This window comes from Misgurnus anguillicaudatus, chromosome 10 (assembly GCF_027580225.2).
Source record: "Misgurnus anguillicaudatus chromosome 10, ASM2758022v2, whole genome shotgun sequence".
NCBI classification, from domain to species: Eukaryota; Metazoa; Chordata; class Actinopteri; order Cypriniformes; family Cobitidae; genus Misgurnus; species Misgurnus anguillicaudatus.
In genome coordinates this window covers 9558022-9584873 of record NC_073346.2, presented here as the reverse complement: position 1 = coordinate 9584873, position 26852 = coordinate 9558022, and the positions used below count along the sequence as shown (strand labels likewise).

The following is a 26852-nucleotide window of genomic DNA, read 5'->3' as shown; positions in this document are numbered from 1 at the left end:
CCCAAAAATAACAATTATATGGAGCCCCTAAGGTGACATGGAGCAAAAATTAAATAAAGTTTAGTTTCATGTGCTCACGTGAAACTTTCATGTGCTCACGCAAAACCTTCATGTGCAGAATTTTTTTAGTAGTTTAGTTTCGCATACCCACATGAAACTATCGCGCGAGCACGCGAAACTAAACTTAAACAAAAAAAATTCTGCACATGAAGGTTTTGCGTGAGCACATGAAACTAAACTTAAGATTTTTTTTACTCCTTAGGGGCTCGGTACCATTAAAGAATGTTCTGTATAAGTTATTTTTAGGTTATTTTAAAAATAACTCCCCTATAACGTTATGGGAACGTTATTTTATGGTTCCAAAAATAACCATTAAAGAACGTTCTGTATAAGTTATTTTTTTAGGCTATTATAAAAATAAACACCCTGCAACATTAATGGGACCGTTATTTCATGGTTCCAAAAAAATTACCAAAAAATAACCATTAAACAATGTTTTGTATAAGTTATTTTTAGGTTCTTTTAAAAATAACCACCCTGCAACATTATGGGAACATTATTTTTTGGTTCCAAAAAAATAACCATTAGAGAACATTGTGTATAAGTTATTTTTAGGTTATTTAAAAATAATCACCCTGCAACGTTACCGAAATGTTATTTTATGGTTGCAAAAATAAACCCTTAAAAGAACGTTCCCAGAATGTTATTATTTGGTTCCAAAAAAATAACCAAAAGATAACCAAAATCTAACGTTAGGATAACATTCTGTGTTTGCTGGGTACATCTTAATAAACACACGATTTCTTTCATTTGATTGGATAAAATTCTTGCTCGGCCCTGTAATTCGATTTGTTGGGAGTCGTTTACGGTGGCTTCTGTGAACAGAAACTCCTGCCTTCTTTAATTTTGATTTGTTAACATTTTGACACTGATGTGCGATGTTAGACCGCGGCACTAACTGTGCTTTAACACCGCCACCGGTGGGAGCGTCAAAGTGGCCGGAAATCATTAATTTTCAATGCAAGTCGGCACCAAGCAGCGGCGCTTCATGTTCGGTGTGAGCGTCGAGGAGAGTTGAAATTAACTCAACTTTATGGTAACAAGCTATGACGCGGTTCGGTGGCAACCAATCGGAAGGCGGAAACCTCCACTTGAGAGGATTCCAGAGAATGCATTCGAGCGCCAGAGCGTCCACTACACCTTTTCTTTAGCGTCGTTGGCAGGGAAGCCAGACCTTTTATTGACGCTCTCATCAGTGGCGATGTGAAAACACAGTAAGTGACTGTGTGTTTTGAAGGAGGCAGCAATGACAGCAGTGAGTTTACAAGTGGGTCCAAAGAAAAAACACAGTATTGTAATCGTTATTATTATTACTCTATAACTTTTGATGTGCATAACAGCGACCCGGCTCACATTACCAAGTGGCCCACTAGGAAAACAAGTGCTCCAGATGACCAGTTCCCCCCTACATCCGTGTAACCTCTCATCGGGTATTTATATAAAAAACTCATTGGCCCACATAAAAAATGGCCCAACCCCTCTGGAATATGCCAGAATTGCCAGATGCCCATGGTGAAAGCGATAAACTAGTTTTGTTTGTATGCATAGTTTAAAATGCTGCATTACATTTGTAGTCTACACAGAGATGCATTTAACTGTAAAAATTTCATACGGATTCAGCATTTTGGGAGCCTGAAACTGCAATTTTTTAAAACTAGGTCCCATAGTGGATACATTTGAACAAGATACCCTTGCGGTTTCACCAATCCGTATATTTTGTGATATGATGATGTCATCACCCCACGTCTCAACCCTAGTCAGACGCCGCTACGTCACATAACAACAACAACAATGGTGGATTACATGCTTGTTTTTGTGCTGCAGAAGGTAGTGAGCCTATTGGTAAATCATTTTAAAAACCTAATGAAGAAAACAAAGTAGAAAAAGATTTGTTGGTTCAACTTAAAAAAAGCAAGTCACCTGGTTGCCCTCAAACCCCGAGTCAATTCAAACTCAAAAAAGTAAAAATGATGTGTCAACTAATATACAAATTTGAGTTCAGTTAAATTAATTTTTAAGGCAACCAGGTAACTTACTTTTTTAAGTTGAATCAACAAATCTTTTTAACAGTGATAATTAGCTTACGAAGTGAGTCAAGCAAAACTCTGAACATCTTTTGAAAAGTTCACGACACTCATTGTATGCATGTCCAATCATTATTTCTTTAAAATTGCACATTGTAGCAACCTTATACCTAGTTATAAACACCAATCAATTTCCAATTGAACCGGGACATGTGAAAACCAGCCAATCAGATTAGATCTGTTGATTGCAGTATGCATCAGTGACCGGACTATGAGCGGTCTATGAACGATCCATCTCAGGCTGAGAATATGTAGGTGTGGGTGCTGTGCTACACGGATCTCAACTGGGTTTGTCTTCTTCTGGTTTGGCCATGGATGAAATTGCAGACTGAGCTCCTGTGGTGAAGTCCGAGTGTGCAGCCTCTTCAAAATCATGCCGTCACTAATTCCCTTACTTCTCCACCTCTGTCCTGTTTTCTTTCTCCTTTACCCTACCACAGTATTTGTGTTACGGTCCATCCCCGCCATGGGTCAATAAACATCAGGATATAAATGAAACAAGGTGATGAAAGAATAAAACAACCCAACGTAAGAAAACATCTCAGAGAGGAGCGAAAAAGAGGTTTCGAAAATAAACGAAAATTAAAAGCTACTTTCTTCTGCAGGATGTGTCAACTTCGTCCTTTATTTATTGTCCATAATTCATTTCTTATCTATCCATACTTCATCTTTGTTGCTCTTTCATGCAGGAAGGACCCCTGCTTTGTGTTTATTTGAAGGATCCCTGTTCTGTGTCATATCATACAAAGCGTGATTTCAAGCAGATGTTGCCTGTTTCCTCAAAAATAGCAAAGGCAATAAAGAATAAGCTCTATCAGATCAAACCTAACATAAATCAGTCCAATGCAAACTCTCCCCGGAATCGTACGCAGTAATCTGCCCTCATATGAAGTCATTACAGACGTCTAATTCCCTGGAAACCCAAACACAGAGTAAACTGTATGTATACACTTTGCCGATCTGCTTTCCTCCCACAGTAAACACACACACACACACTGAGGTCACGCAGTGTAAGAAGGCCCGGTCTGAACCTCGCTCTGGTGCCAAGCCTTACACCTCACAGATTACAGGCTGTTTTTATGGTCTAGGCTTGGAGGGACTTTCCATTCCAGTCTTTCATACCCTGTTGTTACTCTCCACAGGAAAAGTTGCACTAGCGCAGAGAAACCCAGCGAGCATGCTAACTTCACACCCCTGACAAGGGCCTCTGCCACCCAGCTGTGGGGTTTCAGGGCCGAGCTTTAACTGGTGTCTATGACGTGACGTGCAGGCCTGGACAGGCGTGTTCTAGATATAAACCGTGACTCTGCCGTGTGAGATTTTTTGCTTAGACAGTATATTATGTAACTGCTCACCGCGGGTTGTATATTTACGAATGTATGGAGGTCAAACATTTGATGCTAATTTTGATTTGATTAACTTTAAACAAACAGATGTTACATTGTAGATGTTCTGCACTGAAGGGGTTTATTACATCTTACAATGAAGTAATATTTGTTGTACGGTGAGACACTGAGAACTAATATAAACAGGGCTTGGGGCAACTCATTTGTATGATGTTTTACAATAACAAACAAACCCTTAATGTCAAAAAAATACAATTGACACAATTTCTGGAGAACTTTCACCATTTATCTTCTGTATACGTGCTGCTTGAGAAGATAAATGCCAGAGGAAAGTTCTTCTACTGTAGCTCAGGAGACCTAATGCATTATTTTTCATTTAGGTATCAACTTTGTCCTGGCTGTATCTCCTAGAATGCCTTAGGAGAAATGAAAATAGAAACAATAAATGACAATTTTTGACTTACGAAATGTTGATGAGAATAGCATAAAGGCATCTATCACTATAGCCAACTAGTTGTCCAACAGCTCAGTAGTTGTTTAGTGAAGTTTACTAATTTATTTATATTCTATTTTTTATTTTATAGTTTATTAGTGATGCTTTAATTAACATTCTGAAAGATAGCTTAAGTAGTACAGCAAGTTCATCCTAGTTTTTGGCTAATTATCAAAACTGGTTAGTTGACTAGTTGTTCAAACAACACATAGACTTGTCAAGAATGAACTTTTTCAAATCATTATAAACAAATCTGAGAGAATTTGGTCTTGGAAGAGTTTAATTTGAGACATTTTTGACTTTTGATTGCAGATTTTGGAACACTGGCTTCGTTCGAGACAATTTTGAGATGACTTATGAAACTTGAGTCCCCATTTGATCTTAAAAGGGCACATATTATGCCCATTTTTACAAGACGTAATAAAGTCTTAGGTGGCCTAAAATGTGTCTGTAAAGTTTCAGCTTAAAATAACCCACAAATCATTTATTAGCATGTCCAAAATACCCCTAAAAATGTCCAAAATACCCCTATAAGTTTTCATATGTGTACCTTTAAATGCAAATTAGCTACTGCCCTAACTATCTTGGCAATAGCAGTGGATCTGATGGGCGCTAATTCAAAATAATTGTTCGGAGTGTCATGTGTGTGGTTCCTTTTTCCAAAATATGTGTTCTTCGTGTCGAGAGATCCTGTGTGTATCACGTGTTGTGTCAAAATAAGTGCCTGCTGCATACTCGTCAAAACCGTTATGATAAAAGAGACGCTCACGTTCAGAAAACACACGCAAAACACTCCCTTAACAGTAAACTCTGAATACGCATGAGAATATGCAAATATCTGCCAAACGCGAACGTCTCTTTTATCATAAACCCTTTAGACGCGTCTGCAGCAGACACTTATTTTGACAAGACACGTGATGCACACAGCACAGAATACTGTTTTGAAAAAAGAAACCACACATATGACAGGCTACATACATGTTGTGATGCACTTCGCATCGAGCGCCCTCGAAAAAAGAAAGCACCGGCCGCCCCTGCTTATTATAAAAAATATGTGCTTGCATGCGAATCAATAAACCTTCTATGCAGAAAACTGTGTTTACATGGGATTTGGAGATTTGTCAGGTAGTGACGTTGTACATATAGTCATTCAAAAACCGATTCCTATTATATCTCTTCTCATGTCTGCAGAACCTGTAAATGTAACATGAGCTTTTATTTTTGCAGTTTCTCTGCTTGAGTCGAGCGCAGACTTTTATGTATCACTTTACGCTTACTTTATTACTTGCGTAAAATGCGAAATCGGGGTAATGAGCAAAAAACTATTGTGCCGATCAGTTTTTGCTTAAGCCATTTATGTGCTTTCCTTTATAAAAGAAAGCGGTTTTATTCATTTCATGACCCCTCATGTTATCAGTTTATTAAGCATAATCAGCACTAATGTAAATCCACTCTGTGAGCGCTTTCGGTTAACACTAGATCTGATTCCTGTAAATATATAGTATATTTAGCCGTATAAGCACTACAACGTGTTAACAAATACATTTAGAAAAGCTTTTGGGTAAAATTAACCAGTCAGTCAGTGGCCATGGGCGGAGCTTTATCAGTGTGATGTCACCTTAACAAGATAATCAAAACAGCATGTCTAATAAGATTGCTTTGGTTTAATAGGGATAAAAAAATAAGCAAAGGGTGGATTTCTTTTATTGTATAGTTGTTGTGTTCATACACTGCCAACACACATTTATGTCCAAACACCTTGTTAAAGTAGGTTTTGCATAAAAGGTGCACTTTAAAGTAATTTCTGTCCTGGAAAAGCAATTGAGCTATTTAAAAGATCACCTTTGTTATTATTTTTCAATAGGAAGGACCTATATTTCATGTGCTTACAGACAATGTCCCCCACATGCCCTTTTCTCCAACGTCGAGCATGTGTTTCTCATCTTGTCATGGCCTATTAACTGAAGATTAGTCAATTCTGAGAGCAGACAGTGATTGAATTGTGCTTGGCTCTCTGAGTCTGTCCAAAACACAAGCATATGGGTTTACGAATTATCGTATAACTCTAGCTGTGCATTAGAGTCTCAGAGATTATTATGACCGAGGCAGTTAAGCCAATGCTGTGGTCCCCATCCCCAGCTCAGCAGTAGTAGGAGTGGTGTGAGGGAGGTTTAATGAAGTATTGCTGTTTTTATTGGGTTATTAAGTGCTTTTGTGTGTCAGGGCTATTAACCTTGAGATAATGTTAAATTAGAGAGCTAAACCCAGACAGGAATTCAAATGCATTTTGAAACTTTTCCAGCCTCTTCCTAGAGAGCATTTATCTTTATATCGAGAATGCAAACGGCCCGTCCTGATCGGAGGGGAACGTGGAGGGAAGACAGATACAAAATGTTAATAAGGCGGTGGAAATGATGGTATGCTAATGAGTTTAGCGGTTTCTCACTTTCTCATCTCAGGAACTGTGGTGTTTTGCAACTGCTGTGCTTGTTCAGACTTTGCTATGACTTGGATCTAAACCTCTGTCGCCCTTGTGAGGTGCATTCCACAGTCAACAGCCGCAATAAAAGGCCAATTTGTCTACCGTGGTACCCTCAGGAGGGCTGATTTGGCAGCTCAGAGGAACTGTACCGGGAAACAAACACAAACACTCAAATATGTTTTCCCATCCCCGTATCACGAAAATGGCAGGCATAGACAAATGGTCCACAGCGTTCACTGAGGTAAAATCAAAGCCAGCGTGCAGAATGGCTTTCGTTCCCCATGAAACTTTTATAAACGGCTCATTTGCCATTTGGTCACTGGAATGCGGCTGAATATTTTTGATGTGTAATTAATGCAGAATATACAAAAAGAATAAAGGTCAAGGAGGGAAGCCTCTTACTTTTTATTCAGGCAGTGATTCTGATGGGTGAGGTTCATGCCCAGGCTTGTCCACATGATGAAAACTGCAAAAAAAATAAGATTTGTGTGGCCTGAAATATATTTTCTTTCATGTGTTTTGAAGGAAAACTCCCTGTAGTAAGCTTACAGTTTTCTCTGACCCCAGCCATGTACTGTAACAGTTAAGCTATACACACCCACATGGCAATCGTTCTTGGGAATTACAACATGTTTTACTGAATAACCATGTAGTTAATTTTATTATTACTGACTCTACCCCATGTTATGCTGTGTCAGTGTCTTACAACATGATAGATGCATTTATAAGATGCCTTGTTAAGCTTCAAAGTACTTTAGATTTGTTTGGTGTTTTGCTCCATACACATCCTGCAAATTGTCGGCACTGTTGTATCCACACTGGATCAGTAAATGGTTACTAAGGCACACAAATAAGGCCATGCACCTGCTTATCTTGTGACCCCAAGGTTAAGAATCTACGGTTAGCTGGTAATTTGACTAGCAAAGTTGGTGAAATCCTGGGCCTGTAGTTTTTACAGGTTTTACCTTTGGCCTTGTGGTACTCGTATATAGGGCGCACTCACCCTATCCAAACCAAACCGCGCTCGGGCGCGTTTGACCCCCAAAGCCTGGTTCGTTTGACTAGTGTGAGTGCTCTGTTCCGCGCCCGGGCGCGGATTGGTTAATCGCGCCGCGGCCGGGTTGCAGAGGTGGGCCGGAGCGCGGTTCACTTGGGCTGAGGCGCGGAAGGCTGTGGTGGATTCAAAAGGTGAAGACGTCAGTTGCGCAACCACACACCTTCATCTAACTCCGTAAAAACCTTTTGATGCGCGCAGTGGGGTTACGTGAAGGTCCGCGCTGCGCACGTGACAGATCAACTAAGCAATATGATGACATGTGAGAGGGCTGTCTGTAATCGCGCACCAAACGACTCCGAATAAAAAAACACAGACCTATCATTACGGTGGGTTCCAGTGTTCAGTGAGAGCTTTACTTCCTGCTTTTTTCAAAACAATCGCATCTTAATGACGAAAGCGCGCCCGGACTCGGATCGATAAAAGTACAGTGTGAGTGCGTGCACATGGGGGAAGTAGGGAGGGGTGACATTCGCGCTGGGGCATGGTTTGGTTTGGTTTGGATAATGTGAGTGCGCCCATAGTGTAATGTTATGTGCAGATCAGCAGGAGAAGGCGGAGACAATCATACTGGGGTACGGTTCGGCCTGGTTGGCATAATGTGAACGTACATTGCTGCAAGCCACAAGACAGGTTGGACCAAACCTGCTGATTACTTAGTTATTCCCATGTATTGTTCGTCTACAAAGTTTTATGAGGACCTCAAAGAGAGTTGGATACACTTACAAACAAGACCGTGATAAAAACAAGCACCAAAGAACCTCAAGGGAATGTCCAAGTCTTCCAAATCCCCCTTTGTGATAACATCAGCAAACTGGCCCATATTACTTACAGGCCTGTAAACTCCAAAACCACTCCCTACTGTTTTTCCAGGGCCTAATTGTCATGTAATAATCCTTTTCATTGTCTGACCTTGCTTTTGAAAGCTCTTGGGTCTACAGCTCTGGGCTAAACTGCACTACAGACTTGGGTTGGACTCGAGTCTTGGGAAAGTTTTGTAACTGTGGAGTTTTAATGGCTGAAATTGGCGTTTCAAAGGCCTGGTTTAGAACTCCAGATTGCTGGGTGTTGTCTTTTGATTTTAAGGGTAGGCAGATATGTGCAGGGCGGATGCACGCACGAGAAGAGACCGAAGAAAGGAGAGCAGAAGAAACCAGTAGAGGTGGAAGATGGAAACATGAACAGCCTTCTGATGGAGGCGCTGCTATTTGTGTTTGGTTGTTGCTGTGTCTGGTTTTATTTGCGTGCAAGCATAACACCCTGTCTTAGTTTAAAGCATTTTTTCTTTGCTTTCTTCCCAGCATGCCTTGCATACTGTTATTTCGTAAGGGGATATGGTACAGGCATCAATTATATTGTTGAATCTCGGAGTAAGGAGCCCAAACCAACATTTTTATGAAATGCTCTCTTTTATCGATTCATTGTAGCACGTAGGGTTGTAGCATTGAGAAACTACGAGCATCAGTGTTTCTTTCAAATCAATAAATGACTGTACATCATAATTTATTACCGCATACATAAAATCCCATTTGATTACAAGCTTTACCTTTGAAGAACAACACGAAAAGTTCTTCTCTTCTGAACCATGAGGAGATCAGACATAACACGTTACGTCATGTCTCTGCTATCAAGGTCTAAAGCTATTTATTTCATGGTTCATTCTGAGGACATAGCTACAGTATGTGAAAACCTACCTCACTCTCTCTTTCTCTCTCTCTTGCTTTGACCTGTTCATAATGCGGTAAACCTGTTTACCTCAATGACTCAGGATTCATTTCATTCTCTATAATCTCCTGTGGGCAAACACACTCCTGTTTTCTCAAGTCCTAACATGCAGATTTTGACCCACTTGTGCAAAACACTTATTATTATAGATCGCACGCATTATGTTGCGTAATGGGCAATTTCCAGCAAGGCTTGGAGTGCACACCCTTTGGTCACTCTGATTTATATCACCTAGCCATCCGCTAATCCTTAGAGACCTTAGAGATTGTTTGCATTGCTACCCTTGCGTTACCATTAAAGAAACACACTTGATGACCGCAGGAGGAGGTTGAACGAAAGAGTTAAACAATTCGATGGTTAGCATAACAGCATCGGGGATCGGCCTGGACCTATTCGAAGACCTTTGACCTGCCTCTTCAGGGAGCAAGCGTTCTGCAACCGAAGGGGTCAAGAGGTGGCTAATCCATTACCGCAGCTAGCAGGAAAGGACAAGGAGGACGGTGTTTACTGCTAGCATGCTCTGTGTCATTATATAGAGGGCCTGTAGTTCTCTAATTGAATCGGGAGCGGGGCTAAGTGTGCTAGAGGTTGAGTCATCAGGGTGCTTTTATGCAGTTAGCGTGTATTGCTCGTCCTGGGTCCTTCATCAACCGTGACAGTTTCCTCCGCTCCCGTTTTAACACGCACGTCATGTTTATAAGCGTGCTGTGCATTTCAGAATAGCGCGAAAGTTCATAAGCTCAGACACTTTAATACAAATGCAGTCTGCAATTATTGCGTTATATGTAATGTGCCCTTAATTTGATGGTAATCATAGAGGAAAGTGTAATCAAATAACTCGATTAAATAACCAGACTCTGTCTGGGCAAACTCTGGTTCTCTCTCGCTCAGCAAAAAACATGAAAAGGTGAATCAGGCGAGGCCACACTAGAGAGAAAGATGAGAGAAAACAGAGAGACACTGTGCGAAATGATAGACAACTCGTTTCTCGGTATTGTTCAGTAAACGGCATGCTATTTTTTCATCGTAAACAGACAGCTATATTTAATTTCACAAGTATGAATGTAGACTGTGATTCTTCTTGTGTTATTATAGTTTAGGGTAAGCGTTCAGTTTCTTAGTTCTGTTTGGCGTCAGTACTGCAAGGTCTTTAAGCATAAACATAACATTAAAGTGTAAGGTTGATACTTCATGGCATTTTCGAACTGATTATAAACAAAATGTCAACTTGACAGCATGTCCCAGATATAAAACAAAAATAAATGCATTGAATATTTGCATGTTATGACTGTTTGGTGCACACTGTGGAGTGCATTTGGTGCATTGTCTGTTAACATTTGTTTTAGTCTATTGTTACACGCTGTTTGCTTTGAGTCCAAACAGAAACAAGGTTACAGCGTCAGATGATGTTGCATTTTCAAAAGCCTATATTTACTTTGTTATACAAAGCTTGTGTAATATATACTGTTTTTTTGACTAGCAGTGTTGGTGAAAGTTACTTTTAAAAGTAATGCATTACAATATTAAGTTACCCCTCATGTATGGCCTGCCATCTCCGTTTCTGACCCAAACTGTTTGTGCGCCCACGTAGTGTTTTTTTTAATCAAATTAATTCAACTTTTTTTAAAAAGTAACAAAAAAAATGAATGTTTACATTTATAAAGTAATGCTTTACTTTACTTGTTACTTCAAAAAAGTAAAATTATTACGTAATGCACGTTACTTGTAATGTAGTCTCAGCCTCAGACGTCACGCCCACAAACTGTTGGCTGAACGTCTGATGTTTTTCGTACACTTTTCTGGAAACCCTGTGAGAATGTCAAAGTCATCTTTGATTGGTTGAAATAAACCGGATTTCCAGGAGACACGAGTTTCGCGATTAGTTTCGTTCCATGAAAAACAAAGCTCTGACATTCCATTGAGGAAGAGAATCAGTGCTCGTGGGCGGGCTTTGTCCAGAAAAAGCAGCGAAAAACAGTATTGAAGGTCTGGCTACGCGAGACTACTTGTAATGCTTTACCCCAACACTGTTGACTAGGTCATATGCTCATACAGTACAGTATAACATGAAGTAAAAACTAATAATAAACAGTATTTTAAACTTAAAGGGATAGTTCACTCAAAAATATAATATTCTGTTATCATTCACTCCCTCATGTTGTTTTAATCATGTAAGCGTTTCTTTATTTTGTTTTGAAAATATTTTGATATGGTAACTACAGAGCTGATGGTACCCATAGACTTCTATAGTAGGAAAAACAAATACTATTGAAGTCAATGGGTACCGTCAACTGTGTGCTTATTGTTATTTATTAATATATCTTATTGTGTGTGCAACAGATTAAAGAAACTCATGATGACAGAATTTTCATTTTTGGGTGAACCGTCACTTTAATAAATAGTTTTTCATATACATACTGTAGATTCGAAAGGGTTCTTTCAATCTCCAAAGAATCTCAAAAATGAGCAATTGAAGTGATTTTGACATTTTTTTATCATTGACATCAGAGAACCCCTAAAGCAACAGAGCCGGTTGCTGTGTATGTAGGGTGTTATATAAGGACACCTCACCCAAAAACCACTCAGTGTTTACCAACCACATTCACTGTCAGTGAGTACCGACCACAGTGTCCCTGAGTGACCATATTACATGCCTCACTCCTATTTATCTGCAGGAAATCCAAACATCCCTCTGGGAACGGGGTTTCTCCGATGGGTTTCTGTCTGCACTTCCTCTCTACATCACAATGCAGCTTTGTAAAGTGTTGGTGAATGCTAGAGCGTTGGGTTTGCAAGAGTCAGCATTAAATCATCAACAACTTTACTATGATGTCACCAAGCAAGGAGATGCTTAGCTATTTAAAGCGATTCCGCAGCAAAATATCAAAATTACTCCATGATGTTCTCACCAGTGGTGGGAAAAGTTACTTTTAAAAGTAATGCATTGCAATATTAAAGCAACACCAAAGAGTTTTTTTTACCTTAAAATAACGTTTCCTAAAAAGTTTCAGTGGTTCATCCACTCGGAACAGGGTGAACGGCACTTTCACATTCGCTTTGCAGCCCTCTATCAGCCAAAACCGCACTAAAGAAGTTTCCAACCGTCGGGTAGTGGTCCTGTAGTAAACTACAAAAACTTGCTTTACGGCAGACCTACAATCCAATCAGAGGCAGCTATGCTGCAGTATTTACGACAGTGGTAATGGACAATTACGCTTCTAACCTGTAGGGGGAGCAAAGAGCAAAAAGTCTTTAGTGTTGCTTTAAGCTACTCCCCCAAAAAATAACTAATTGCGTTACTTACTTACTTTTCATGGAAAGTAATGCTTACGTTACTTTTTATTTACTTTTGCATTACTTTTTCTTGGCTGAGGCTTGATCTCTTTCAGGCCTCCCAGGTGTTTTTTATGACTGAAAAGTTCTGCATTTAGATATTGCATATTTTATCACAAAAATGTCGAGCTCTGGCCTGCCATCTCAGTTTCTGACTCAAACTCTTCCCACACAAGAGTGTACACATAGAGTGCATAATCTGACTACATTTAGTTAAATTCAGTACATCTTTTTTTATCAAATTAATTAAACTAAAAAAGTAACTTGAATTACTTTTTAAAAAAGTAACTCATATATTAATGTGCGCATTTATAAATTAATGTGTTACTTTAGTCGTTACTTTAGAAAAGTAATATTAATACGTAATGCACGTTACTTGTAATGCGTTACCCCCAACACTGGTTCTCACCCTCAAGCAATTCGATATACACATGTCCATCATCTTTCAGACGAGAACATTTGGAGTTATTTATTAAATGTCTCTGCTTTACTAAGCTTATAATGGTATACAATATGAATCAAGGAACAACTTCTGACTTTGAAGCCCAAAAAGTGCATATCTTTCCTTTTTATGCAGCCCCTCTCCAACCACCTGTCACTAGAGATCACTATTTATGGTCCAATCAATTTATCATTGATAAAATCATGCACCACACTACATTTTGTAATCCCAAAACACTTTTTACTTTGAAATGTCACATTACTATATTAAAATAGGTTGTGAATGTCTTTTCTTTAATGATTTGCAAACTAGGTGTTGTTTACAGTATCTTAAACATATGTTTAAGCCTGTCTGCAACCAAAGATAAATACACACGTACGCATATATATATTCAAACACATTTTCACTCATTCTGTCACACACAATAAACAGTTCGACATGAGGGACCCCGAATCCTCGCACCCCCTCCGCCTCTTGCTGAATCAGCTCGTGCAAAAGTAGGTCACCGAATCATCAGAAGCGCTGAGAGAAATAAATAGCTAAATCAGATGCGATTTCAATTGTTCAGATTTGATTAAAACCAAACAAATGTTTGCCCCTGAATCCCTCCACACAACCAAAATAATAAAACAGGCTAGTTTTTTATAGCCGTTAATGAGTGTCCATTAAAAAGGCAAAGGTCTGAAATAAATCATTATTTATTTTCATAAAGCATTGCATAAATAAACTGTATTGGGACAGCTCGCAACATGACCTTTGATCTTTACACCTTGAAAAAAAGACAATTTTATTTGCTCAACTTTATGTAGTTTGATTTTATAGGGCTTTTGAGGATCTATTTGAATTGTTTTTTATTTTTTACAGAGAATATGACTCTCATACGTTCTTTATTTACTCTAATACTAGTTAATCATCATTAATTGCTGCAAATTAATGATTTACATCCCTTTTCATTTATTATTAAAATGTAAAAAAAAGACAACCCAAACCAAATTAAATGAAAATAAATAAATATACAGACTAAAACGACAAGGTCTGAGCCTCAAATCCATTTGTTAGAGAATTCGTCACGTGAGGTGTGTGCCGATGAATAATAAATGCTTCGTTGACTTGTGTCTGTGGACTAGACGGCAACTCATGAATTATGGATTGTTATTCTTGGCTAAGCATTCAAACGGGACGCAATGATGGCAAAGTGGCACTAACAGCACATTTCTGTTTACAGTTTTTTCTCTCTCTCTTTCTCTCTCTTACTTGCTGTTTGATCTAGACTGTTCCTCGCTCCTTATTCTCGAGAAGGATTCATTAGCCGGCACAGTAGCATATGCGCACGGCGTTAGGCAACGGCCACCCGGTTACTCCTATATCAGCACTTTAGCGACTGGGAATCTCTAGCACGGCTGGAAAATGACAGAAAAGGAGTTGGCGGGTGATGTAAGAGATTGTTGTTTAGCAATGATGTGTGACACTGTTATGATCACTGTAAATTATTTATAAAGAGGAGGAGAACACTCAGAGTTGATTCCCTTTGACTCGGGTGTCACTTCAACTTTTTGGTTTTACCACTGTTCCCATCCAAACCGAAGGGGTTTTGAGAAGGACAATAAAAAATAAAAAGTAGAGACGGGAAGAGCTGTGAGTTAAGAGAGAGAGAGAGAAAGAGAGACGGTTGACTGTGCGGTTGCCTTCTCCACCCTTTGACACTGGGCCATTGAGCCACAATCTCTCTTCCAGAACAGGGAGTGTCTACATGTGATGTAATCACAGTCTGTGGCTGCAATTACAAAGCCAGCTAAATTTACATGCGTTTAAATCTATCATGCTGAATATGTGGAACATAAAAGAGTAAAAGCGAAGATATTTTAGAAGTTTGAGTGCCCATGCAAAAGGTGTCGGCACGTTGACAAAGCCGTGCTGTGTGCTGCTAAGGTAATGGGTGCTAGCATGTAGCTACTGTATGTAGTTTCTATGGTGTTTTGGGGGTTAATAAATAGATAAAACCCTCAAAAATCTTGGTCTATAGAGATTTTGAAGCATAATGTGTGAATTAAACTGTAAGTCTGAATAAAAATAATTATTATCTCTCATCAACAAGCTACATGCATTGATGAAATGACGTAGTTTTGGGAGCTTATAAATACTTTTTAAATATTCATGTTTGACATGTATACTTATGGGACATACAAACGCGAATTCAACGATTTGTGAGTAGAGAAATTTGAGATGATCACATACAAAGTCAATGCAAAGACGCAAACAAACGCGAACTAGCACGGGGCCTTACGAATGATGCAAATTGGGTGGCGCGATTGCCGTGAAAACATGCGCTATTCACCTAAAACGCATCTTCGCACAAGTTGAAAATATTTAACTCAAGCGACAAATTTGCATGACACGAAGTTAAAACTGCAATACCTCTCCTGGCCAGCATACTACATACTCCTGTGCACGCATGCACAACAAAAATCCTTCACTGTAAGTCTGATTAAAAAATAATCATTATCTCTCATCAAACAAGCTATATGCATTGACGTTATGATGTCGTTTTGGGAGTTTTGTATGTAAGTAGATTACATACAAAGTCAATGCAAAGATGCAAATAGAAGTGAACTCGCACGGGACGATACAAGTGATGCGAATTGGTTGACGCGATTGTTTTGAAAAAACACGTTCTACTCGTCTCAAACGCATCTTTGCACAAGTTAAAAATATTCAACTTAAGCGAAAAATTAGCATGGCACGAAATTAAATCGAAGTTAAAACTGCAATACCTCTCGTGACCATCATACTACATACTCCTGTGCACGCATGCGCAAAAAAATCCTGCACTGTAAGTCTGATTAAAAAGTAATTATTATCTCTCATCAAACAAGCTACATGCATTTACGTGATGACCTCGTTTTAGGTGTTTTTTTAAGTTATGTTTTTGCCTTTATTAGATAGATAGTAGGGTAGGACAGGACAGGAAAGTATAGGGTGGAGAGAGGGGTAAGGGATCAGCAAAGGACCTCGAGCCGGGATTCGAACACGGGTCGCCGAAAGTGCGTCTGCACCATATGTCAGCGCACTTGGCCACTACACCATCGGCATCTGACATTTTAGGTGTTTTTAAAGTACGTAACGATTTATGCAAATTGGGTGCCGCAATTGCCGTGAAAACACGTGCCATTCACCTCAAACGCATTTAACTCATGCGACAAATTTGCATGACACGAAGTTAAATCGATGTTAAAACTGCAAAACCTCTCCCAGCATACTACATTTTGCGCAACAAAAATCTGTGTACTATTCTGATGACAAAATCTAACCTCACACGCACTGTACGCTGACCCTCGCGTATGCGTTTAAAGTGTGTAATAATACAAACTTTTTGCACCTACATTTTTTTGTATAATCAACATGAATATACAAGTCATTTTAACTGTATTGACTAGTGGTGAAATGTTGCAACTTATAAAATAAAGTTGACATAACTAAAGCTAATTCAACTTGATTTATTAAGTTACAGCAACTCATCACTTAAATTCTAGTTTATTAAATTTAAAGATTGCATAACACACACAGATTCTGCCAATCGCTTGATAATTTTGGGTACCTATAGAGTAGTAGTTCATCTTCATAGGTCCAAAAAGTCATATTTATAAAAGACAGAACAGTCTTTCTGTTTTTTTCAGAAAAGGCAGAACTCTTAGAAGCGTATGGTGCAAGGAGATAAAAAGTTAAAGGAGACATATCATGAAAATCTGACTTTTTATATGTAAGTCCTATAATTGAGTCCCCAGTGCTTTTATCAAGCAAAAAAATGTGAAAAAGAAAAACCCAGTAACTTAGTTTTGGTAAACCATTCTCTGCAAGGATTTAAAAAATAGGTCATAGAAATTTGGCTCCCCTGTGATGTCAGAAGGGGATAATACTGCCCCTTAATCTGCACTATCCAACTACGGCACTGCCATTTAGTGCGAAGATCAGCTCTATTTTAACACATATTAAAATAGATACATTATACATTATAATAAATTATATAGTATTTTGAGCTAAATCTAAATATGTACTCTGGGGACACCAAAGATTTATCTTAAAAAAGTCTTGTGAAATGTCCCATTTAAAAGTACAGCACGGCTATATGTTTGTGTTGTTCGCATTAAATGCACTTATGCGCTGATTACAAACAAAACACTTGAGATTAGATTTTGATTTACTTACCGCTTGTGGTCCTGAACGGGGTATTTTTTACAATTTCACTCAATTGTAAATAATTGGCAACTTGGCATTAAACTGGGCCTTGTTTGTAAAGCAATCGTCTCTGAAATGCAGGTAGCAAACATAAACCCATTCGCAATTATCTTGTTGTGTGGGAAAAAACAAACTGCATCCACTGTTGTCTTAAGACAGGATTGCTTGGAAAGCTGAATAAGGTTTTCTTCGCCTTACTTCCAAAAACAGACTTCTTTCGTTGTGCCATTGCTGATTCTTAATATATAACAAAGTTGTCGCTTGCAGTTATGCTTGTGACTTTTCAAAGGGACAATGCTAAAGATCTCACTCTTTCTCTGATTAACATGTCATTGCGCTTTTATGGGGAAAGTGCCGCTAAAAGGAATATGGGGTCACTGATACATGACAGTGAACCATGTTCGAATAAAACTTTCCGAAACTTGTCACACGCTCAACTTCTTTTTTGACACTTTGCCTTTGTTTACCATGAGGAATACAACTCTTTAACTGTGTTAATAAGTCAGAATGCATGAAATACTGCCACCCCCCCAAAATGTAAGTGCAAATATTTTTACAATGTATACCCATAACTTAATGCCTTAACTATGGTTTGGTGCTGCTGAAATGTATTGCACACCAAGATTTGGTTTCTGTAGCCCAAGTGGTTAATCTTGTTTTGTGCAACAGAACATTAAAATATGGATACGAACTTATCCTAATGTAATTCATTGAAATTACGTGCCAGATGAGTGAGATACAGGTTTTCATTTGACTGTGATTGCAGGCAAGGCAATTCTTTTGTGGTCAACGTGGCCAATCAGACAAGGAAAATTAGGCGTTGGTATCGGCGCTGATCTTTTCAGAGCACAGAGCTGAAATTATGCTATTTTGATTTGCGAAGTAACTAATTTGAAAATCAAAAAACTCCCCCGAGCGAGTCTCATTGGACAATTTGGCAATTTTACCCATAAAAGGTTCGAAAAAGAGAAAGCAGGAAAAAACTAAACCGTCATCCAATCGCAATTAAAATCTGCGTGTCCCCCAACCCCCCAATTCCCCAATGTGTTCACCCACCACAATCCTCTACGATTTGCATAAAAGTGCCAGCAAGTACCCTGTGTAAAAAAAACGTCTGGTGGACACGTACAGTATCAGACATGTTTCTGCACCTTCATCCATTTACAATCTAGGTGAACGACAGAAAAAATATTTTCACATCCACAGAGAAATAAAGAAAGAAGGAACATGTCAGATGGGCAATTTAAAGCAGCTGAAAGCAAGAAGCAATTTATCTTGGATTGGATGGATATTTTTCCATGTTATGATAATGTCCACATAATTTATTCTCATCCATCGGCTCTTCTTTAAAGCCTGCCTGACAGACAGACGCAGAGACGCGTCCCGCCCCTCCCGCCAGCCCTGATTGTCTCACAAACCAAAAACGACTTTCCAAAAGAGGAAACAATTTCTAAATATGGCTAACAAACATAACTAACTGCAGATGAAGTTTGTAAGAAAGGAAAATAAGGATTTTTTTGGAATTGTACAGTCAGTTAGTAGTTGGCACAGTAACACCCCCCTCTACACCCCTCCCACTTCCCTGCTGTACGTTTGGAGGCTGCGTGAGCGGAATACTGATGAGGTTTTTTGGGGGGGGGTTAATTTCCATTTGGAGACAGGGAGTGGTCCCCCCTCTCGGCGGTGAGGTGGGGGTTCGCCTTCCTTTGCAGTTACCGTTCCCCCTCTAATGTTTTTGAATTGCAAACCTGACTTATTCACATTATTGCGACCCGTGATGTGAGCAGACATCTAAATACACGCTTAAAAGTTAACAACCTAGAATATATTTATGTTTATTCAAAATGATTCGCAGTAGGTTCTCTTGCCTCGAGCTTGCGCGAGTGAACTTTTTGGATGGTGGGTACTTAACATGCTGGCGAATTCTTGAAAAGCCTCATGTGATGGATTTGACTTGCTTTGTTTTAAAGAAAACCCTCCTGATGTGCGATACACACCTTCTTTCTGAGGTTTCCAGAGCACGTGCGGTTCTCCCGTGATGGAGGCTTTATTAAATAGAGTATTGAATTGAGGCGGATTGATTTAGGAAAATCGAACATGGATTTTGAATCGAATTAAGGGATTGACAGGCCCTCGCCGCCGCTGCTCCACAGAACCAACATCCTTGCATTGATTTGCTTAGTCATCAGGTAAAAAGAAAAACAGGCTTTATTTTGTACCGCAGTACATGTTCTGCTTTTTAGCTACACTGGGGAATTACATAAATGCATATGAACAGATATAGCTTGTTCTGTTTCTGAAGAAAAGATATCTGCTTTGCATATACAGCAACCCAGAAGTGTTTGTATTGTAAAGCCTGGGCTCATTTTTGAAAGAGAGAAAGAGAGAGAGAGACTACCACATCATTGCCTCAAACCCGGGCACGTACGTACCCACATCAACTCTGTAGATTAAAATAAAAGGTTTTGCCATTCACAACCATCTCTGCGATTGCTCTCTTTAATATAATGACCAAGTGATGAATACACAGGCCCATTCCCAATGAAAGCAATGCCGCCATGCATGTCCATGTTATATATTTCTGTCTCCGTGTGATTGTAGGAAAGCAGCGTATGGATTTTTCCATATAAATGAGCAATATAAATGTTTATTATTATTACGCTGTTCCATCTGCACTTTCAATTATTTCAAAGAAAAGGCCATCCATGGTAGACATTTCCGAGGATGTTACCGAACAGAATTACGATTTTATAGACACCAGCAAGTTGAAAAACTGAGAGAAAGCCAGAGCCACTCAGGCATCTAGACTGGATCTACTTTATAAAACGCAACAGAATGACAAGGTGTACGGCGAGACGTCCGCCTGATGGATCATATGCAAACATATGCGATTCCTCAATGAAGACTTCTTCATCCCGAGCTATATTAAAGTGACTTTTAACAGCACGCCGAAAACACTTGTACCGGTTCGGAGAAACAATGACCTTGGAGTGTTGAGCAATGGATGAGTTTTTAAATAAATAATCAGGCATAGCGCTGCTGGCACAATAACTACCAGACACCCTGACAGGGATTGACAGGACCAGAGAGAATGGGTGAGTGCCGGGCCGCGCTCATGCGGAGAGACGCTTGATTGCCACTCTCTCTCGCTCTCTCGCTCGCCCGTATGTGTGTGTGAACGAGAAGAGGAGGAGGGCACATTTAAATTCCAGACCCTCAAAAAAAAAAACACCACTCGGCTTTCACCTGCTGTCACCTTCCAATGCCTTAACAACAGCAGGCGTTCAATTAGAAGCTTATGCAAGACATCCCAATTTACAGCTTTAAAATGCCACTTCGGGTCTCTCCACCTCTGTGATGACGGAGCCTTCGGTGCTCATTAGATTTTTTTTTAGAAATATTTGCTTTTCTGAATATGATGTGAGATTAGGGATGCTTATAATAAGCTTTCGAGGAAAAAATGTTAAATATTATAATACTGCTGCGCTGTCTGTTTGAAGAATAAAAAATAAACACTGCAAATGTGTGAAATAAAAAATATTTTATTGCATGGCCACTGGTGTGTTTTTTTTTATAAATTTATAAATCTTAATTTCTCTATTCAATTTTTCACACTTGTGCAAAATGTAACTGGTGAATTAATTATATTACATTGAGGGTGATCAAAGATTTATTTACAAACACTCTCACTGTCAAAAAATAAATAAATAAGTAAATAAAATTTCAAAAAATGTTCCCTAGCTGTCACTGCCATAGTACCCTTTAAAATGCTCCTAATATGTACCATTTAGGTACAGGTACCAATACAATATGTATCTCTTAGGTACTGATATGCACACATTAGGTGCCAAGTTGTACTTTTTGAAAGGGTACCACCCCATTTCTTTCTGACCACCATTTCAGCTGTGCTAATATACACAGTATAGCAGGGGCCTTTAACAACTTCCTTTGAGGGCCAGATTTTAAAAACATAACTATAATGCGGATCAAACTTTTACCCCTATTTTTACCTTTTATTTATATTTGTATATGTGTCACATGTGGTGTATCGCACAAGTAAAAACAATGTATTAAGGGTCCAAAGCTCAAATTGGATACGAAAATTATGCACCTGCAGATGGTCGCAGCCCCTTTGCAACTCTCCATAGGGAATTACTTCTGGGTTATCGGCCATCATTTGTCATGTACGGTATAAAAGCGGCTTTAAACTAACTACGCTGATTTTAAATCTGATAAAGGCGGGCTCGAGGAAGATGACTGGCGGGCCGGATTTGGCCCACGGGCTGTCAATATAGTAACAGCTATGATGCAAAACACAATAGCACAGCACCCATTCCTGCTATTTTCGTTGCATAGCAATGTTACATTAAGTCAGGGACTTTATATTCCCTGTTGGCAGATGAATTTGCTTAATACAATATCATATTAATAGTAATTGGCATCTCTAATATTTGTAATGAAGATATTGATTTTTAAAGCAATGAGGCACTGGAGGCCTATTATCTGCATATCACGTCCCTGTACCTTTTAATCATGGCTATATTTACAATATACGTGACCCTGTCTGTGTAATCCAGGCCAAAGTTTCATATTCTAATGATACATCAAAGTTAGAAATACATCCATCACTGTTTAAAATCCATCATGATACTACACAAACAACCATTAAACAGCCTTCACACTACAATATAACCTTTATAATCAGGTGAATACAGAGAGAGATAGACGTCTCCTGCCATGTTTGCTGCATTTTGTGACCGTATCTTCATTCACTGTGTATTGCAGGGCAGCGGTGACATTTGGTGCAGTGAAGGGGCTTCTCATGAAGTTATTCTTTGGGCCGTAATCTCCCCGGGTGTCCGTTTTCAGCAGCGCGGCATATGCCAGACAAAGCCTCTCTTTCAGACACGCAGGTCTGACCCCGGGACCGATCGCAGATCTGCTCTGGGCTCTTATTCTCCTCCTCTTCCTCACACTGCTGCAAACAGTGGAGATACTGTGTGGAAATTACAGCACAAAGATGACATTACACCGCTATCAAACTCTACAGGCCCTCTGATGAACTAACACACAAGTGTGAAGGGATGAACGGGGACGTGAACGTTCTGCTGCCACATTTAAGTGCCTGGTCAGTACATAATCTTTCTGTTTTAAAAGTTTTTTTTTATGTCTTGTTAAGTTGGACAGTTACACATATTTTTTTTTCATTTGCCAGATGCTTTTATCCAAAGCGAGTTACAGTGCATTACAAGGTATACATTGTGTTCACAAGGAATTACATTTTCTTGGTAACACTTTACAATAAGGTTCATTAGTTAACATTAGTTAACTGCACTTATACAGCATTTATTCATCTTTGTTAATGTTAATTTCAACAATTAATAATACTTTATTAAAATCATGTTAACGTTAGTTAATGCACTGTCAACTAACATGAACAAACAATTAAAGGGGCCATGGCACAAGACTTTTTTAAGATGTCAAATAAATCTTTGGTGTCCCCAGAGCACAAATGTGAAGTTTTTGCTCAAAATTATTATAGCATTTTAAAATTGCCACTTTGTAGGTGTGAGCAAAAATGTGCCGTTTTGGGTGTGTCCTTTAAAATGCAAATGAGCTGATGAAATGCAAACACTGATCACAATGATGGTGGTTTGTTGCAATAAAAACTCAATAGTGCTTTTCTCTGCACTAAATGGCAGTGCTGTGGTTGGATAGTGCAGATTAAGGGGTGGTATTATTATAATAAGAGCTCCTTATGACATCATAAGGAGAGCCAAATTTCAATGACCTATTTTTTCACATGCTTGTAGAGAATGGTTTACCAAAACTAAGTTACTGGGTTGATCTTTTTCACATTTTCTAGATTGATAGAAGCACTGGGGACCCAGTCATAGCACTTAAACATGGAAAAAGTCAGATTTTGTGTGACATGGCCCCTTTAAAAGTTTAATTTCTATTAACTAACATGAACAAAGATGAATAAATACTGTTACAAGTGTATTGCTCATGGTTTGTTCATGTTGTTTAATACATTAACTAATGAACCTTGTTGTAAAGTGTTACCATTTTTTTTAATGCAATGCGCTACCAATAGAGCTACAGGAACACCCAAAATCAATGGAGAAACCAGCATACCTGTTTGTTTTTTCAAGGTTAAATTTAGTTGAATTACATTATGTAACATTTTGAAAATGATGTAAAATCGAGATTGAATAGCTAAAGCAGAGCTTTTTAAACTTTATGATGGCAGAGACCTACACATACGATGAACGTTAAGGGACCCCTTTCCTAAAATATATTTTCATATATCCGCATTTTTTATAATAAACATTTAAAATTTTTAATTAATATGATATTATAAAGAAAGCTAATTTTTTACAAACTTCACAAACAATTTTTGCTTCGTCTTTCCTAAAATTTCACAGGACCCCTAAGACCCTTTTGAGGGACCACAGGGGCATTGTTGGGGAAAGTTACTTTTAAAAGTAATGCATTACAATATTAAGTTACTCCCCAAAAAATTAACTAATTGCGTTACTTAGTTACTTTTCATGGAAAGTAACTTATGTGACTTTTAAGTTACTTTTGCGTTACTTTTTCTTACTTGGCTGAGGCTTGATCTTTTTCTGGCCTTGCAGGTGCTTTTTATGACTGAGAAGTTCTGCATTTCGAAATTGCATTTTCCATGCAATTCCAAAAATGTCAAGCACTGGCCTGCCATCTTAGTTTCTGACTAAAGCTATTCCCGCTCGGGCACGCACGCATAGTGTGCGTAATTCTACATGACTATGTTCAGTTTAATTCAGTACATTATGTTTTTTTTTTTTCAAATTAATTAAACTGAAAAGTAACTTGCACTACTTTTAAAAAAAAGTAACTCAAATATTAATGTGTGCATTTATAAAGTAATGCGTCACTTTACTCGTTACTTTAGAAAAGTAATATTATTACGTAATGCACGTTACTTGTAATACGTTACCCCCAACACTGCACATGGGGGCTTTCTGGTGACCCCAGATTGAAAAGCCCTGAAATGTTCATATACAACCCTAGGATTTGCCCTTAGAATAAAATGGTCTATTATTACCTTATTTGAAAGGGTCATGAATAATAATGTTGAGCTCTGCTCTGATTGGCTGTTTCTCAGAGCTGCTCCTTCAGTAGCTCTGTGTGTGTAAACAGACCTTATGTTTGAGTCTGTATCAGATGAAGACACAAAACTTGAGGAATAATAAATCATTTGGAGATTGTTAATGGACATTTCTGAGTGGTAAGTTTATGTTTTTTTCAGCATGGACTCGCCAAACGTAACTACTGTATAACGTCAATAGTAGAACTTCAGCCTAAACGTTAGCATATAGCATTAACTAGCATATAGCGTTAACTCAGCAGTCACAACTTTGTTTTTAGCATTTTAACAACTTTGTACTTAATTTAATGTTGATGTATCGTTGGGGCGTACATCTCAACTGTAACGTCACAGTCTGTGTTATGTTGAGATTGGACTGTTCTCCAGCAGTCTTTTGCATGCACAAGGTTTACATAAAAATAAAGTAACAATGTTGTTTGAGACCCATTACCATGTACAGAACTCTTATTAATCATCTATGCCTATAAATACAGTTTAACATTCTATGCCACCTTTAATCCAAAGCAACTAACAGTGAAATACAAACTATACACTTTTAGTTTTTTTTTTCACAGGATCGAACCCATGACCTTTTTACACTGCTAACGCAATACTTTACAAGCTGAGGTACAGGAACACTTTCGTATGTTTTGGTTAGCTTATTCTTGTTTCTAGTTAGACAGCTGTTATATTGCATTCATGGTTTAAATAAGAGTTACATTTATAGAAAGTACTTTGATGTCCCACATAATACTGTTTTGCTTTCGACAACCAGTTAGCTCTCATATTTAATAATACAGAAAACATGAAATTACTCGTAATGACATTTCTGCATGAAGTGACTGCTGGTTTGTTTCTCTCTGGAAATACATTAACTGCGTCTTGTACCCACTGACCCGTCCTTCTGTATGTGTGTATGTGTTTGTAAGGGTGCACCTGCTCATCTGTCGTCAGTATTCAAGTGTGGTCTCCACTGTCTGTTTTCCATCCACACTTACTCTAACAGCAGACCACTCATCCAAGCACGGCAACTATTTGGAGCGGCCCTCTCCACTGCCAGACAATAAAGGCCTCACGCGGTGGCACTATGTCTCCGAGGTGATTACATAAAGAACGCGGGCCTTTCTCACTGCAGCTGCGGAGAGAGACAGGGAGAAAGAGTGCATGTGTGTGAGTTGGAAGGGGTGTTAACGTACACCAAGACAACGCAGGGGTGGATTAGAAACGGCACAGTGTTCGGAAAGAGCGGGCGGTTTTCAGATTGAAGGGCGGGGGACGGGCCGCAGGGGTCCCAAACACTGGCCATTCTTCTCCTGACCACTTGGCATCCCTTTATACAGGCTTCTGGATGTGGGTCAGAGGGCGCATTCCTTTAGGATCACATCATTCGACCGGCACTGTTCTGCACTCATTGGCCCTGCCTAGAACCTTGTTAGGGTGCTGTCAGGTGAAGATGGCCGTGCAACAATGCTGTCAAGAAATGTTTTTGTTTTGTTTTTTAGTGAAAGGTGGAAATTTGGGGATGGAACAGGATTGAGAAGTGTTGCATGGACTGAAAGACAGAACTGAAGAAAAAGTACTGAATGGTTGTCATGGCAACGTAAGATGATTGCTATGGTGTTTGTGTTCCTGTAGCTTAGTTGGTAGTGTGCTGCATTAGCAATGCAAAGGCTGTGGGTTCAAATCACACATATAGTGCGTAATGTAAGTCACTTTGGATAAAAGTAACTGGCAAATTCAGAAATGCAAATATGCTGTTGTTATAATCAAAAAGTCTATCTTTAAAATGTTTACTCATTAAATCCCAGCAAGTTCATGTCTATAAGATTTTCACCTGTATTATAGAAAAAAAATATATTATTGCACATGGTTCTCAGCCTCTTTAAAGCCAGATACTGCAAAAAAGTTGCATCAACTTAAAAAATTAAGTTACCTTGTTGCCCTAAAAAAACTTTGTTAATGCAACGTAAACATTTTTGTTGACACATTTTTTTTGAGTTCACTGATGATTTTTAATTTGAATTAACTCAACATTCTAAGGCAACCAGGAAACTTACTTTTTTAACTCTTTCCTCGCCATTAACAAGTTATCTCGTCAATTAAAGGGAAACACCACAGTTTTTCAATATTTACTATGTTCTTACCTCAACTTAGATGAATGAATACATACCTATCTTTATTTAATGCTTGCACTTCATCTTTGTACAGCATGTTGTGAATGTGTTAGCATTTAGCACCATTCATTTGCACCATTCATTCCTTAGGATCCAAACAGAATTTAGGAGCCACAAAACACTTCCATGTTTTCCCTAGGGCTGGGTATCGATTCAGATGTTCCAAACCGATTCGATTTCGATTCATAAGGTATCGATTTGATTTCGATTCTCAGATTGATTTTCGATTACGGTTCTCGGGCCGATTTTTATACTCAGTTCTCGATTCAACTCAATGAATATAGAAATACAAAT

At 38.7% G+C, this 26852-nt stretch overlaps 1 long non-coding RNA gene across 1 annotated transcript in view; it reads left to right on the top strand.

Annotated features, from left to right (window-relative positions):
• The window catches only part of LOC129448480 (uncharacterized), a 122622-nt gene that overhangs the window by 49540 nt on the left and 46230 nt on the right, over nucleotides 1–26852 (top strand). Inside the window, exon 3 of the long non-coding RNA XR_008645752.2 lies at nucleotides 22038–22380. This is a non-coding gene — a long non-coding RNA (uncharacterized lncRNA). The remainder of the gene's footprint in view (nucleotides 1–22037; nucleotides 22381–26852) is intronic.